This window comes from Pleurodeles waltl, chromosome 10, assembly GCF_031143425.1.
Source record: "Pleurodeles waltl isolate 20211129_DDA chromosome 10, aPleWal1.hap1.20221129, whole genome shotgun sequence".
NCBI lineage: Eukaryota > Metazoa > Chordata > Amphibia > Caudata > Salamandridae > Pleurodeles > Pleurodeles waltl.
This window is the reverse complement of record NC_090449.1, coordinates 939,572-956,910: the sequence shown is the minus strand read 5'-3', so window position 1 is coordinate 956,910 and position 17,339 is coordinate 939,572.

The window sequence follows — 17,339 nt, the reverse complement described above, 5'->3', positions numbered from 1 at the left end:
TATCAGGGATACGGGCCTAGTGCACCGCATTATGTCATGAGCAGGGTACGGCTTATAGTATTAGGGGGACACGGGGCTAGAGCAGCGCATTATTTCATGAACAGTGTATTTCATGACCAGTGTACGGCTTATAGTATCAGGGGGACATGGGCATAGAGCACCACATTATTTCATGAACAGAGTACGGCTTACAATATCCGGGACACAAGGGCCTAGAGCACCGCATTATTTCGTGAACAGCATACAGCTTATAATATCAGGGGAACACAGGCCTATAGCACCGCATTATTTCATGAACAGCATATAGCTCATAATATCAGGGACAGGGGCCTAGAGCACTGCATTATTTCATTAACAGCGTACGGCTTATAATATCATGGGTACGCGGGCCTAGAGCACAACATTATTTCATGAACAGCGAACGGCTTATAATATCAGGGACCCAGGCCTAGAGCACCGCATTATTTCATGAACAGCATACAGTTTATAATATCAGGGGGACACAGGCCTAGAGCACCGCATTATTTAATGAACAGTCTACGGCTTATAATATCAGGGACCAGGCCTAGAGCACTGCATTATTTCATGAACAGTGTATTTCATGAACAGTGTACGGCTTATAGTATCAGGGGGACATGGGCCTAGAGCACTGCATTATTTCATGAACAGAGTACGGCTTATAATATCAGGGACTAGGGCCGAGAGCACCACATTATTTCATGAACAGCGAACGGCTTATAATATCAAGGAGACACGGGCCTAGAGCACCGAATTATTTCATGAACAGCGTACAGCTTATAATATCAGGGGCAGGGGCCTAGAGCACCACATTATTTCATGAACAGCGTACAGCTTATAATATCAGGGACACAAGCCTAGAGCACCGCATTATTTCATGAACTGCGTACAGCTTATAATATCAGGGGGACATGGGCCTAGAGCACCGCAATATTTCATGAATAGTGTACGGCTTATAATATCAGGGACACGGGCCTAGAGCACCGCATTATTTCATGAACAGCATACGACTTATAATATCAGGGGGACACAGGCCTATAGTACTGCATTATTTCATGAACTGCGAACGGCTCATATCAGGGACAGGGGCCTAGAGCACCGCATTATTTCATGAACAGCGTACGGCTTATAATATCAGGGGCAGGGTCCTAGAGCACCACATTATTTCATGAACAGCGTACGGCTTATAATATCAGGGACACGAGCCTAGAGCACCGCATTATTTCATGAACTGCGTCCAGCTTATAATATCAGGGGGACATGGGCCTAGAGCACCGCATTATTTCATGAACAGAGTACGGCTTATAATATCAGGGACACGGGCCTAGAGCACCGCATTTTTTCATGAACAGCGTACAGCTAATAATATCAGGGGCCTAGAGCACCGCATTATTTCATGAACAGCATACGGCTTATAATATCAGAGGGACACAGGCCTATAGCACCGCAGTATTTCATGAACAGCGTACGGCTCATAATATCAGGGACAGGGGCCTAGAGCACCGCATTATTTCATTAACAGCGTAAGGCTTATAATATCACGGGTACCCGGGCCTAGAGCACCGCATTATTTCATGAACAGCGAACGGTTTATAATATCAGGGACCAAGGCCTAGAGCACCGCATTATTTCATGAACAGCATGCAGCTTATAATATCAGGGGGACACGGGCCTAGAGCACCACATTATTTCATGAACAGTCTACAGCTTGTAATATCAGGGACACGGGCCTAGAGCACCGCATTATTTCATCAACAGTCTACAGCTTGTAATACCAGGGGGACACGGGCCTAGAGCACCGCATTATTTCATGAACAGCGTATTTCATGAACAGAGTACGGCTTATAATATCAGGGACACAGGCCTAGAGCACCACATTATTTCATGAACAGCGAACGGCTTATAATATCAGGGGGACACAGGCCTAGAGCACCGCATTATTTCATGAACAGCGTACGGCTTATAATATCAGGGGCAGGCCTAGAGCACCACATTATTTCATGAACAGCGTACGGCTTATAATATCAGGAACACGAGCCTAGAGCACCGCATAATTTCATGAACTGCGTACAGTTTATAATATCAGGGGGACATGGGCCTAGAGCACCGCATTATTTCATGAACAGTGTACGGCTTATAATATCAGGGACACGGGCCTAGAGCACCGCATTATTTTATGAACAGCGTACGGCTTATAATATCAGGGGCAGGGACCTAGAGCACCACATTATTTCATGAACAGCATACAGCTTATAATATCAGGGGAACACAGGCCTATAGCACCGCATTATTTCATGAACAGCATATAGCTCATAATATCAGGGACAGGGGCCTAGAGCACTGCATTATTTCATTAACAGCGTACGGCTTATAATATCATGGGTACGCGGGCCTAGAGCACAACATTATTTCATGAACAGCGAACGGCTTATAATATCAGGGACCCAGGCCTAGAGCACCGCATTATTTCATGAACAGCATACAGTTTATAATATCAGGGGGACACAGGCCTAGAGCACCGCATTATTTAATGAACAGTCTACGGCTTATAATATCAGGGACCAGGCCTAGAGCACTGCATTATTTCATGAACAGTGTATTTCATGAACAGTGTACGGCTTATAGTATCAGGGGGACATGGGCCTAGAGCACTGCATTATTTCATGAACAGAGTACGGCTTATAATATCAGGGACTAGGGCCGAGAGCACCACATTATTTCATGAACAGCGAACGGCTTATAATATCAAGGAGACACGGGCCTAGAGCACCGAATTATTTCATGAACAGCGTACAGCTTATAATATCAGGGGCAGGGGCCTAGAGCACCACATTATTTCATGAACAGCGTACAGCTTATAATATCAGGGACACAAGCCTAGAGCACCGCATTATTTCATGAACTGCGTACAGCTTATAATATCAGGGGGACATGGGCCTAGAGCACCGCAATATTTCATGAATAGTGTACGGCTTATAATATCAGGGACACGGGCCTAGAGCACCGCATTATTTCATGAACAGCATACGACTTATAATATCAGGGGGACACAGGCCTATAGTACTGCATTATTTCATGAACTGCGAACGGCTCATATCAGGGACAGGGGCCTAGAGCACCGCATTATTTCATGAACAGCGTACGGCTTATAATATCAGGGGCAGGGTCCTAGAGCACCACATTATTTCATGAACAGCGTACGGCTTATAATATCAGGGACACGAGCCTAGAGCACCGCATTATTTCATGAACTGCGTCCAGCTTATAATATCAGGGGGACATGGGCCTAGAGCACCGCATTATTTCATGAACAGAGTACGGCTTATAATATCAGGGACACGGGCCTAGAGCACCGCATTTTTTCATGAACAGCGTACAGCTAATAATATCAGGGGCCTAGAGCACCGCATTATTTCATGAACAGCATACGGCTTATAATATCAGAGGGACACAGGCCTATAGCACCGCAGTATTTCATGAACAGCGTACGGCTCATAATATCAGGGACAGGGGCCTAGAGCACCGCATTATTTCATTAACAGCGTAAGGCTTATAATATCACGGGTACCCGGGCCTAGAGCACCGCATTATTTCATGAACAGCGAACGGTTTATAATATCAGGGACCAAGGCCTAGAGCACCGCATTATTTCATGAACAGCATGCAGCTTATAATATCAGGGGGACACGGGCCTAGAGCACCACATTATTTCATGAACAGTCTACAGCTTGTAATATCAGGGACACGGGCCTAGAGCACCGCATTATTTCATCAACAGTCTACAGCTTGTAATACCAGGGGGACACGGGCCTAGAGCACCGCATTATTTCATGAACAGCGTATTTCATGAACAGAGTACGGCTTATAATATCAGGGACACAGGCCTAGAGCACCACATTATTTCATGAACAGCGAACGGCTTATAATATCAGGGGGACACAGGCCTAGAGCACCGCATTATTTCATGAACAGCGTACGGCTTATAATATCAGGGGCAGGCCTAGAGCACCACATTATTTCATGAACAGCGTACGGCTTATAATATCAGGAACACGAGCCTAGAGCACCGCATAATTTCATGAACTGCGTACAGTTTATAATATCAGGGGGACATGGGCCTAGAGCACCGCATTATTTCATGAACAGTGTACGGCTTATAATATCAGGGACACGGGCCTAGAGCACCGCATTATTTTATGAACAGCGTACGGCTTATAATATCAGGGGCAGGGACCTAGAGCACCACATTATTTCATGAACAGCGTACGGCTTATAATATCAGGGACACGAGCCTAGAGCACCGCATTATTTCATGAACTGCGTGCAGTTTATAATATCAGGGGGACACAGGCCTAGAGCACCGCTTTATTTCATGAACAGTGTACGGCTCATATTATCATGGACACACGGCATAGAGCACCGCATTATTTCACAAACAGCGTACGGCTTATAATATCAGGGACACAAGCCTAGAGCATGCATTATTTCATGTACAGTGTACGTACGGCTTATAATATCAGAGACACACGGGGCTAGAGCACTGCATTATTTCATAAACAGCGTACGACTTATAATACCAGGGACAAGGGTCTAGGGCACCGCATTATTTAATAAACAGCGTACGGCTTATAATATCAAGGGGCACGGGCCTATATCACCGCATTATTTCATAAACAGCGTACGGCTTTTAATATCAGGGACACGGGCCTAGTGCACCGCATTATGTCATGAGCAGGGTACGGCTTATAGTATTAGGTTGACACGGGGCTAGAGCAGCGCATTATTTCATGAACAGAGTACGGCTTACAATATCCGAGACCCAGGCCTAGAGCACCGCATTATTTCATGAACAGCATACAGTTTATAATATCAGGGGGACACGGGCCTAGAGCACCGCATTATTTAATGAACAGTCTACGGCTTATAATATCAGGGACCAGGCCTAGAGCACTGCATTATTTCATGAACAGTGTATTTCATGAACAGTGTACGGCTTATAGTATCAGGGGGACATGAGCCTAGAGCACTGCATTATTTCATGAACAGAGTACGGCTTATAATATCAGGGACTAGGGCCGAGAGCACCACATTATTTCATGAACAGCGAACGGCTTATAATATCAAGGAGACACGGGCCTAGTGCACCGAATTATTTCATGAACAGCGTACAGCTTATAATATCAGGGGCAGGGGCCTAGAGCACCACATTATTTCATGAACAGCGTACGGCTTATAATATCAGGGACACAACCCTAGAGCACCGCATTATTTCATGAACTGCGTACAGCTTATAATATCAGAGGGACATGGGCCTAGAGCACCGCAATATTTCATGAATAGTGTACGGCTTATAATATCAGGGACACGGGCCTAGAGCACTGCATTATTTCATGAACAGCATACGACTTATAATATCAGGGGGACACAGGCCTATAGTACTGCATTATTTCATGAACTGCGAACGGCTCATATCAGGGACAGGGGCCTAGAGCACCGCATTATTTCATGAACAGCGTACGGCTTATAATATCAGGGGCAGGGTCCTAGAGCACCACATTATTTCATGAACAGCGTACGGCTTATAATATCAGGGACACGAGCCTAGAGCACCGCATTATTTCATGAACTGCGTCCAGCTTATAATATCAGGGGGACATGGGCCTAGAGCACCGCATTATTTCATGAACAGAGTACGGCTTATAATATCAGGGACACGGGCCTAGAGCACCGCATTTTTTCATGAACAGCGTACAGCTAATAATATCAGGGGCCTAGAGCACCGCATTATTTCATGAACAGCATACGGCTTATAATATCAGAGGGACACAGGCCTATAGCACCGCAGTATTTCATGAACAGCGTACGGCTCATAATATCAGGGACAGGGGCCTAGAGCACCGCATTATTTCATTAACAGCGTAAGGCTTATAATATCACGGGTACCCGGGCCTAGAGCACCGCATTATTTCATGAACAGCGAACGGTTTATAATATCAGGGACCAAGGCCTAGAGCACCGCATTATTTCATGAACAGCATGCAGCTTATAATATCAGGGGGACACAGGCCTAGAGCACCACATTATTTCATGAACAGTCTACAGCTTGTAATATCAGGGACACGGGCCTAGAGCACCGCATTATTTCATCAACAGTCTACAGCTTGTAATACCAGGGGGACACGGGCCTAGAGCACCGCATTATTTCATGAACAGCGTATTTCATGAACAGAGTACGGCTTATAATATCAGGGACACGGGCCTAGAGCACCACATTATTTCATGAACAGCGAACGGCTTATAATATCAGGGGGACACAGGCCTAGAGCACCGCATTATTTCATGAACAGCGTACGGCTTATAATATCAGGGGCAGGCCTAGAGCACCACATTATTTCATGAACAGCGTACGGCTTATAATATCAGGAACACGAGCCTAGAGCACCGCATAATTTCATGAACTGCGTACAGTTTATAATATCAGGGGGACATGGGCCTAGAGCACCGCATTATTTCATGAACAGTGTACGGCTTATAATATCAGGGACACGGGCCTAGAGCACCGCATTATTTTATGAACAGCGTACGGCTTATAATATCAGGGGCAGGGACCTAGAGCACCACATTATTTCATGAACAGCGTACGGCTTATAATATCAGGGACACGAGCCTAGAGCACCGCATTATTTCATGAACTGCGTGCAGTTTATAATATCAGGGGGACATGGGCCTAGAGCACCGCATTATTTCATGAACAGTGTACGGCTTATAATATCAGGGACACGGGCCTAGAGCACCGCATTATTTCATGAACAGCGTACAGCTAATAATATCAGGGGCAGGGGCCTAGAGCACCGCATTATTTCATTAACAGCGTACGGCTCATAATATCAGAGACACGGGCCTAGAGCACCGCATTATTTCATGAACAGCGTACAGCTTATTATATCAGGGGCCCAGGCCAAGAGCACAGCATTATTTCATGAACAGCATATGGCTTATAATATCAGGGACACGGGCCTAGAGCACCGCATTATTTCATGAACAGTCTACGGCTCATAATACCAGGGGGACACGGGCCTAGAGCACCGCATTACTTCATGAACAGCGTACGGCTTATAATATCAGGGACACAAGCCTAGAGCATCCAATATTTCATGAACAGCGTACGGCTTATAATATCGGGGGCATGGGCCTAGAGCACCACATTATTTCATGAACAGCGTACAGCTTATAATATCAGGGACACAGGCCTAGAGCACCGCATTATTTCATGAACTGAGTACTGCTTATAATATCAGGGGGACATGGGCCTAGAGCACCACATTATTTCATGAACTGAGTACGGCTTATAATATCAGGGGGACATGGGCCTAGAGCACCGCGTTATTTCATGAACAGTGTACGGCTTATAATGTCAGGGACACAGGCCTAGCGCACCGCATTATTTCATGAACAGCGTATGGCTTTTAATATCAGGGAAACGGGCCTAGTGGACTGCGTTATGTCATGAGCAGGGTACGGCTTATCATATTAGGGGGACACGGGGCTAGAGCACCGCATTATTTCATGAACAGTGTACGGCTTATAATATCGGTGCAGAAGCACCACAATATATCAAGAATAGTGCATGCTGCACTCACATCACACTACACCTGAAGGAGCTCCAATGTCTCCCCATTCACAAAGGAGCAGAATTCAAATGCCTCAGCCACACTTTCTAGGCGCTACATAGCACTGGCCCAGCATTCCTCAACAACCACATCTGCTTTCATCAACCTTCCAGACACCTTCGCTCTTGCAGACTCCTGCTTGCACACATCCCATGCATACAAAAGATCAGATGCGGAGGTCGAGCCTTCTCCTACATTGCTTCTAAAGTGTGGAGCCACCGGCTGCTCCACACCTCCTCCTCGCTTCTTGAGTTCCACACTAAGCTGAAGACCTGGCTTTTCGAGGAGCCCCACTAAGCCCTAGGTGTGCCTAGACTCACACCTGCTCAGCGTCAGGATACCCTCCTGAGTGATACCGGGCTATACAAATATGCATAAGTTAACATTTTTGGCACTTGGAATGATCAAACACATGCATGTACTGCAATTATTTAAATATTACACCTCACCATACAACATATGAGAGCAGAAAACCAACATGGCAGAGAGATGCCTTATTAAAAGCAAACTCAATGTGTTCATACCTGATATTCCTTCTATGAACATAATCGCAGAGCCCTCCCCCTTCATTTTGCACTCACTCTAGAAACCTTAATGGAATCTGCCTACAAAGGAAGCTCTAAGTGCCTCATCGCTGCCAGAGGAGTTGCGCTGCTGCAGAGGGTGGGTGGAGGCCTCATCCATCTGCAGACAGAGCTACTGCCCACTTGGCCTCAGTCTGCTATTGCTAGGCACCTCCTGTTTCACTTGAACCCAGGAAGAGAATTACTGCCAGACCGGTAACCCTGGGTACTGCCCTAGTTTCAGAGCCTTCAGTTTGGAGTGGTACCAGGGCTTCACTTCAATGGAATAGAGCATTTAGGAATCCCCGGTGTCCAAGTGTACAGGAGTGCTTGAGAATCCCCGGTGTACAAGTGTACAAGAGTGCTTGAGAATCCCCGGTGTACAGGAGTGCTTGAGAATCACCGGTGTCCAAGTGTACGGGAGTGCTTGAGAATCCCCGCTGTCCAAGTGTACGGGAGTGCTTAGGAATCCCTGGTGTCCAAGTGTACAGGAGTGCTTGAGAATCCCCATTGTCCAAGTGTACAGGAGTGCTTAGGAATCCCCGTGTCCAAGTGTACGGGAGTGCTTGAGAATGTCTGATGTCTAAGTGTAAGAAATTGCTTAGGAATACCCAATGTCCATGTGTACAGGAGTGCTTGAGAATCCCCGGTGTCCAAGTGTACAGGAGTGCTTGGGAATCCCTGGTGTCCAAGTGTAAGAAATTGCTTAGGAATACCCGATGTCCATGTGTACAGGAGTGCTTGAGAATCCCCGGTGTCCAAGTGTACAGGACTGCTTGAGAATCCCCGGTGTCCAAGTGTACAGGAGTGCTTGAGAATCCCCGGTTATCCAAGTGTACAGGAGTGCTTGAGAATCACCGGTGTCCAAGTGTACAGGAGTGCTTGAGAATCACCAGTGTCCAAGTGTACAGGAATGCTTGAGAATCACCGGTGTCCAAGTGTATAGGAATTCTTGAGAATCCCCGGTGTCCAAGTGTACAGGAGTGCTTGAGAATCACCGGTGTCCAAGTGTACGGGAGTGCTTGAGAATCCCTGGTGTACAAGTGTACGGGAGTGCTTGAGAATCCCCAGTGTCCAAGTGTACGGGAGTGCTTGAGAATCCCCAGTGTCCGAGTGTACGGGAGTGCTTGAGAATCCCCAGTGTCCGAGTGTACGGGAGTGCTTGAGAATCCCCGGTGTCCAAGTGTACGGGAGTGCTTGAGAATCCCCGGTGTCCAAGTGTACGGGAGTGCTTGAGAATCCCCAGTGTCCAAGTGTACGGGAGTGCTTGAGAATCCCCGGTGTCCAAGTGTACGGGAGTGCTTGAGAATCCCCAGTGTCTAAGTGTACGGGAGTGCTTGAGAATCCCCAGTGTCCAAGTGGACGGGAGTGCTTGAGAATCACCAGTGTCCAAGTGTACGGGAGTGCTTAAGAATCCCGATGTCCAAGTGTAAGAAAATGCTTAGGAATACCCGATGTCCAAGTGTACGGGAGTGCTTGAGAATCCCCGGTGTCCAAGTGTATGGGAGTGCTTGAGAATCCCCGGTGTCCAAGTGTATGGGAGTGCTTGAGAATACCCTATGTCCAAGTGTACGGGAGTGCTTGAGAATACCCTATGTCCAAGTGTACGGGAGTGCTTGAGAATCCCCGGTGTCCGAGTGTACGGGAGTGCTTGAGAATCCCTAGTGTCCAAGTGTACGGGAGTGCTTGAGAATCCCCGGTGTCCAAGTGTACGGGAGTGCTTGAGAATCCCCGGTGTCCAAGTGTACGGGAGTGCTTGAGAATCCCCAGTGTCCAAGTGTACGGGAGTGCTTGAGAATCCCCGGTGTCCAAGTGTACGGGAGTGCTTGAGAATCCCCAGTGTCCAAGTGGACGGGAGTGCTTGAGAATCCCCGGTGTCCAAGTGTACGGGAGTACTTGAGAATCCCCGGTTTCCAAGTGTACAGGAGTACTTGAGAATCCCCGGTGTCCAAGTGTACGGGAGTGCTTGAGAATCCCCGGTGTCCAAGTGTACGGGAGTGCTTGAGAATCCCTAGTGTCCAAGTGTATGGGAGTGCTTGAGAATCCCCGGTGTCCACGTGTACGGGAGTGCTTGAGAATCACCGGTGTCCAAGTGTACGGGAGTGCTTGAGAATCACCAGTGTCCAAGTGGACGGGAGTGCTTGAGAATCACCGGTGTCCAAGTGGACGGGAGTACTTGAGAATCACCGGTGTCCAAGTGTAAGAAATTGCTTAGGAATACCCGATGTCTATGTGTACAGGAGTGCTTGAGAATCCCCGGTGTCCAAGTGTAAAGGAGTGCTTGAGAATCACCGGTGTCCAAGTGTACAGGAGTGCTTGAGAATCCCCGGTGTCCAACTGTACAGGAGTGCTTGAGAATCCCCGGTTTCCAAGTGTACAGGAGTGCTTGAGAATCCCCGGTGTCCAAGTGTACAGGAGTGTTTGAGAATCACCGGTGTCCAAGTGTACGGGAGTGCTTGAGAATCACCGGTGTCCAAGTGTACGGGAGTGCTTGAGAATCCCCGGTTATCCAAGTGTACAGGAGTGCTTGAGAATCACCGGTGTCCAAGTGTACAGGAGTGCTTGAGAATCACCAGTGTCCAAGTGTATAGGAATGCTTGAGAATCCCCGGTGTCCAAGTGTACAGGAGTGCTTGAGAATCACCGGTGTCCAAGTGTACGGGAGTGCTTGAGAATCCCCGGTGTCCAAGTGTACAGGAGTGCTTGAGAATCCCCGGTGTCCAAGTGTACAGGAGTGCTTGAGAATCCCCGGTTATCCAAGTGTACAGGAGTGCTTGAGAATCCCCGGTGTCCAAGTGTACAGGAGTGCTTGAGAATCCCCGGTGTCTAAGTGTACAGGAGTGCTTGCGAATCCCCGGTTGTCCAAGTGTACAGGAGTGCTTGAGAATCCCCGGTTATCCAAGTGTACAGGAGTGCTTGAGAATCACCAGTGTCCAAGTGTACAGGAATGCTTGAGAATCACCGGTGTCCAAGTGTATAGGAATTCTTGAGAATCCCCGGTGTCCAAGTGTACAGGAATGCTTGAGAATCACCGGTGTCCAAGTGTATAGGAATGCTTGAGAATCCCCGGTGTCCAAGTGTACAGGAGTGCTTGAGAATCACCGGTGTCCAAGTGTACGGGAGTGCTTGAGAATCCCCGGTTATCCAAGTGTACAGGAGTGCTTGAGAATCACCGGTGTCCAAGTGTACAGGAGTGCTTGAGAATCACCAGTGTCCAAGTGTATAGGAATGCTTGAGAATCCCCGGTGTCCAAGTGTACAGGAGTGCTTGAGAATCACCGGTGTCCAAGTGTACGGGAGTGCTTGAGAATCCCCGGTGTCCAAGTGTACAGGAGTGCTTGAGAATCCCCGGTGTCCAAGTGTACAGGAGTGCTTGAGAATCCCCGGTTATCCAAGTGTACAGGAGTGCTTGAGAATCCCCGGTGTCCAAGTGTACAGGAGTGCTTGAGAATCCCCGGTGTCTAAGTGCACAGGAGTGCTTGCGAATCCCCGGTTGTCCAAGTGTACAGGAGTGCTTGAGAATCCCCGGTTATCCAAGTGTACAGGAGTGCTTGAGAATCACCAGTGTCCAAGTGTACAGGAATGCTTGAGAATCACCGGTGTCCAAGTGTATAGGAATTCTTGAGAATCCCCGGTGTCCAAGTGTACAGGAATGCTTGAGAATCACCGGTGTCCAAGTGTATAGGAATGCTTGAGAATCCCCGGTGTCCAAGTGTACAGGAGTGCTTGAGAATCACCGGTGTCCAAGTGTACGGGAGTGCTTGAGAATCCCTGGTGTACAAGTGTACGGGAGTGCTTGAGAATCCCCAGTGTCCAAGTGTACGGGAGTGCTTGAGAATCCCCAGTGTCCGAGTGTACGGGAGTGCTTGAGAATCCCCAGTGTCCAAGTGTACAGGAGTGCTTGAGAATCCCCGGTGTCCAAGTGTACGGGAGTACATAAGAATCCCCGGTGTCCAAGTGTACAGGAGTGCTTGAGAATCACCGGTGTCCAAGTGTACGGGAGTGCTTGAGAATCACCGGTGTTCAAGTGTACGGGAGTGCTTGAGAATCACCGGTGTCCAAGTGTACGGGAGTACTTGAGAATCACCGTTGTCCAAGTGTACGGGAGTGCTTGAGAATCCCCGGTGTCCGAGTATACGGGAGTGCTAGAGAATACCCTATGTCCAAGTGTACGGGAGTGCTTGAGAATCCCCGGTGTCCAAGTGTACGGGAGTACTTGAGAATCCCCGGTGTCCAAGTGTACGGGAGTACTTGAGAATCCCCGGTGTCCAAGTGTACAGGAGTGCTTGAGAATCCCCGGTGTCCAAGTGTACGGGAGTGCTTGAGAATCACCGGTGTCCAAGTGTACGGGAGTACTTGAGAATCACCGGTGTCCAAGTGGACGGGAGTGCTTGAGAATCACTGGTGTCCAAGTGAACGGGAGTGCTTGAGAATCACCGGTGTCCAAGTGTAAGAAATTGCTTAGGAATACCTGATGTCCATGTGTACAGGAGTGCTTGAGAATCCCCGGTGTCCAAGTGTAAAGGAGTGCTTGAAAATCACTGGTGTCCAAGTGTACAGGAGTGCTTGAGAATCCCCGGTGTCCAAGTGTACAGGAGTGCTTGAGAATCACCAGTGTCCAAGTGTATGGGAGTGCTTCAGAATCACCGGTGTCCAAGTGTACGGGAGTGCTTGAGAATCACCGGTGTCCAAGTGTACGGGAGTACTTGAGAATCACCGGTGTCCAAGTGTACGGGAGTGCTTGAGAATCCCCGGTTATCCAAGTTACGGGAGTGCTTGAGAATCCCTAGTGTCCAAGTGTACGGGAGTGCTTGAGAATCCCCGGTGTCCACGTGTACGGGAGTGCTTGAGAATCACTGGTGTCCAAGTGTACGGGAGTACTTGAGAATCACCGGTGTCCAAGTGGACGGGAGTGCTTGAGAATCACCGGTGTCCAAGTGGACGGGAGTGCTTGAGAATCACCGGTGTCCAAGTGTAAGAAATTGCTTAGGAATACCCGATGTCCATGTGTACAGGAGTGCTTGAGAATCCCCGGTGTCCAAGTGTAAAGGAGTGCTTGAGAATCACCGGTGTCCAAGTGTACAGGAGTGCTTGAGAATCCCCGGTGTCCAAGTGTACGGGAGTGCTTGAGAATCCCCGGTGTCCAAGTGTACAGGAGTGCTTGAGAATCCCCGGTGTCCAAGTGTACGGGAGTGCTTGAGAATCACCGGTGTCCAAGTGTACGGGAGTGCTTGAGAATCACCGGTGTCCAAGTGTACGGGAGTGCTTGAGAATCACCGGTGTCCAAGTGTACGGGAGTACTTGAGAATCACCGGTGTCCAAGTGTACGGGAGTGCTTGAGAATACCCGGTTATCCAAGTGTACAGGAGTGCTTGAGAATCACCGGTGTCCAAGTGTACAGGAGTGCTTGAGAATCACCGGTGTCCAAGTGTACAGGAATGCTTGAGAATCACTGGTGTCCAAGTGTATAGGAATGCTTGAGAATCCCCGGTGTCCAAGTGTACAGGAGTGCTTGAGAATCACTGGTGTCCAAGTGTACGGGAGTGCTTGAGAATCCCCGGTGTCCAAGTGTACGGGAGTACTTGAGAATCCCCAGTGTCCGAGTGTACGGGAGTGCTTGAGAATCCCTAGTGTCCGAGTGTACGGGAGTGCTTGAGAATCCCCAGTGTCCAAGTGTACGGGAGTACTTGAGAATCCCCAGTGTCCGAGTGTACGGGAGTGCTTGAGAATCCCTAGTGTCCAAGTGTACGGGAGTGCTTGAGAATCCCCAGTGTCCAAGTGGACGGGAGTGCTTGAGAATCCCCGGTGTCCAAGTGTACGGGAGTACTTGAGAATCTCCGGTGTCCAAGTGTACAGGAGTACTTGAGAATCCCCGGTGTCCAAGTGTACGGGAGTGCTTGAGAATCCCCGGTGTCCAAGTGTACGGGAGTACTTGAGAATCACCGGTGTCCAAGTGGACGGGAGTGCTTGAGAATCACCGGTGTCCAAGTGGACGGGAGTACTTGAGATTCACCGGTGTCCAAGTGGACGGGAGTGCTTGAGAATCACCGGTGTCCAAGTGTAAGAAATTGCTTAGGGATACCCGATGTCCAAGTGTAGGGTATTAAACAGTTCCCACTACAAGTAGGGCGGCTTATTAGAACAGAAACTTCAGAATGTAGGGAATGAGTCCATATGCACCATCCGGAAATGTCAGGCTAGTTCCTAGCTAGCTCGCAGTGAACACCCCAATATCTGGGTAGGTGGGACACGGTGTGGGTCAGAAGTAGAGTTGGCAATCGTGTTCTGCAGGATGAAGGTTCAGCACCTGCAGGGCTGCATACTGAACACGGGGCTTGTTCCAAGACAATCGCAGCCGGTGTGCTCTTCTGAGCCCTGTAGGGTCGCACATGCTTTATATAACAGATTCAGAAACGCAGCCCAATGTGGTGATATGTCTAGATTCCTGAAGCTGTTCCCAGAGAGGCAAAGCAAGCACTAGGATATCTTGTACGATATTCTTAGCCTAGAACAAAGTCTACAGATTACATGGGGAGAAAAGTCTTACTGAAAAGAGACAGCATGCACAGCATATTTTTAGTGTATTCTCGAGCAAGCATAAAAACATGTAAAACATTGCTGCTAAAAATAAAGTCAAACTAAAATGGGGAACCAAGGTGGGTCCAAGAAGATCTCAGGACAAGGGAGTGCTTAGGAACTTCCATGTCCAAGTGCACGAGGGGGCTTCTCCTCCAGAAGTCTAGCACCACATCTGCTGTGAAGTCGGAGCTTTCACACCGGGCGCTGAACCTCCTGTTTCCAGCCCAGTAAAGGTAATATTCAGAGTTTAACTCAAGAAATATGTGCTCTCTGATCTGGAAAAGCAGAACAACCCTGGTCACCACCCTCTCATAAAGCCACCGCAGTGTCAAGGGCTACAATAGGGTCGGTCTGGGGGAGAACATATGCCTGGGCACCAAAATAAAAGTGGCCCCATTAGTGAATGCAACAGTTAAAAAGTGCCCCTTGTTTGCAAACTGACTTACTGTTGTACTTGTACAGACTCATTGTATGTGTTCAGCAAGATATGGAAGATTACATGGATTTCTGCTTGTTGCGGGCAATGCTTGTTTCAACATCAGGCACATTAACAGACCCACAAACAGCCAGAAACCTTGGTCCAACAGTGACCCGTCAGACCAGCCCGTCCGACACTGCCTGGTTGGTCTACAGGCCAGTCCGACCCTGGTGTGCTGCTCTCCTACAACACTGAACAGATTCACAGAGTCAGCGCCAAAAGCAGATCTCAGAGACTTCACATGCATCAGAAAACCATTCTCAGGACCTGAGCAGTCAATCCTAAACATCACCACTCAATGCCATTGATAAATAGAAACACTGCACTCTCCCGCAAACTGCACAGCACTAAGGCCCATGCAGGTGGCAATGCATTGCTCCCCAGTGGCAATAAACACAACTAGGATGGTACACAGGACACCATGAAGACAGACAATGAAGCATTAAATAATCACACCTCTGACGACCCAGCATCTACAGGACACCATGAAGACCGACAATGAAGCATTAAATAACCACACCTCTGACTGCCCAGCATCTACGGGACACCATGAAGACCGACAATGAAGCATTAAATAACCACACCTCTGACGGCCCAGCATCTACGGGACACCATGACGACAGACAATGAAGCATTAAATAACCACACCTCTGACGGTCCAGCATCTATAGGAGACCCTGAGTACAGACAACACATCATTAAATAAAGACACCAAGGACGGTCCAGCATCTACGGGAGACCCTGAGGACAGACAACACAGCATTAAATAACCACACCTCTGACGGTCCAGCAACTACAAGAGACCCTGAGGACAGACAACACAGCATTAAATAAACAAACATCTGACGGCCCAGTATCTACGGGACACCATGAAGACAGACAATGAAGCATTAAATATTCACAACTCTGATGGTCCAACATCTACGGGACACCCTGAAGACAGACAATGAAGCATTAAATAATCACACGTCTGACGGCCCAGCATATACGGGAGACCCTGAGGACAGACAATGAAGCATTAAATAATCACACCTCTGACGGTCCAGCAACTACGGGAGACCCTGAGGACAGACAACACAGCATTAAATAAACAAACCTCTGACGGCCCAGTATCTACGGGACACCATGAAGCCAGACAATGAAGCATTAAATAATCACACCTCTGATGGTCCAGCAACTACGGGAGACCCTGAGGACAGACAACACAGCATTAAATAATCACACGTCTGACAGCCCAGCATCCACATGAGTCCATGAGTACAGACAACGCAGAATTGAATACACACGTCTGATGGCCCGGCGTCTACAGGAGACTGTGAATACAGATTTGCAGCATTAAACACACCTCTGATGGCCCAGCATCTACAGAAGACGTAGCATACAGACAGCTCACCATTAAAGAAACACACCTCTGACAGCCCAGCATCTACAGGAGGCCCTGAGTAGAGACAATGCATTAATAAATAAACATATCTAGGAAGGCCCAGCGTCCACAGGAGGCCCTGAGTAGAGACAATGCAGCATTAAGTAAACACACCTGGGATGACCTAGCGTCCATGGCAGACCCTTGAGTATAGGCAATGCAGCATTAAATAAACACACCTAGGACACCCCAGTATTTACGGGAGACCCTGAATATAGACAAAGCAGCATTAAATAAACACACCTCTGATGGCCTGCATCCACAGGAGACTCTGACAGGAGCATTAAATAAATACACCTCTGATGGTCCAACATCTACAGGAGACCCTGAGTCCAGACAATGCCATATTAATTATTAAATAAACACACCTAGGATGGCCCAGTGTCCAGGGGGACTCGGAATACAGACAACGCAGCATTAAATAAACACACCTAGGACGGGCGAGTGTCTGTGGGAGACCCTGAGTACAGACAACGCAGCATTAAATAAACACACCTAGGATGGCCCAGCATCTATGGGAGACCCTGAGTACAGACAACACAGCATTAAATAAACACACCTAGGATGGCCCAGCATCTATGGGAGACCCTGAGTACAGACAACACAGCAA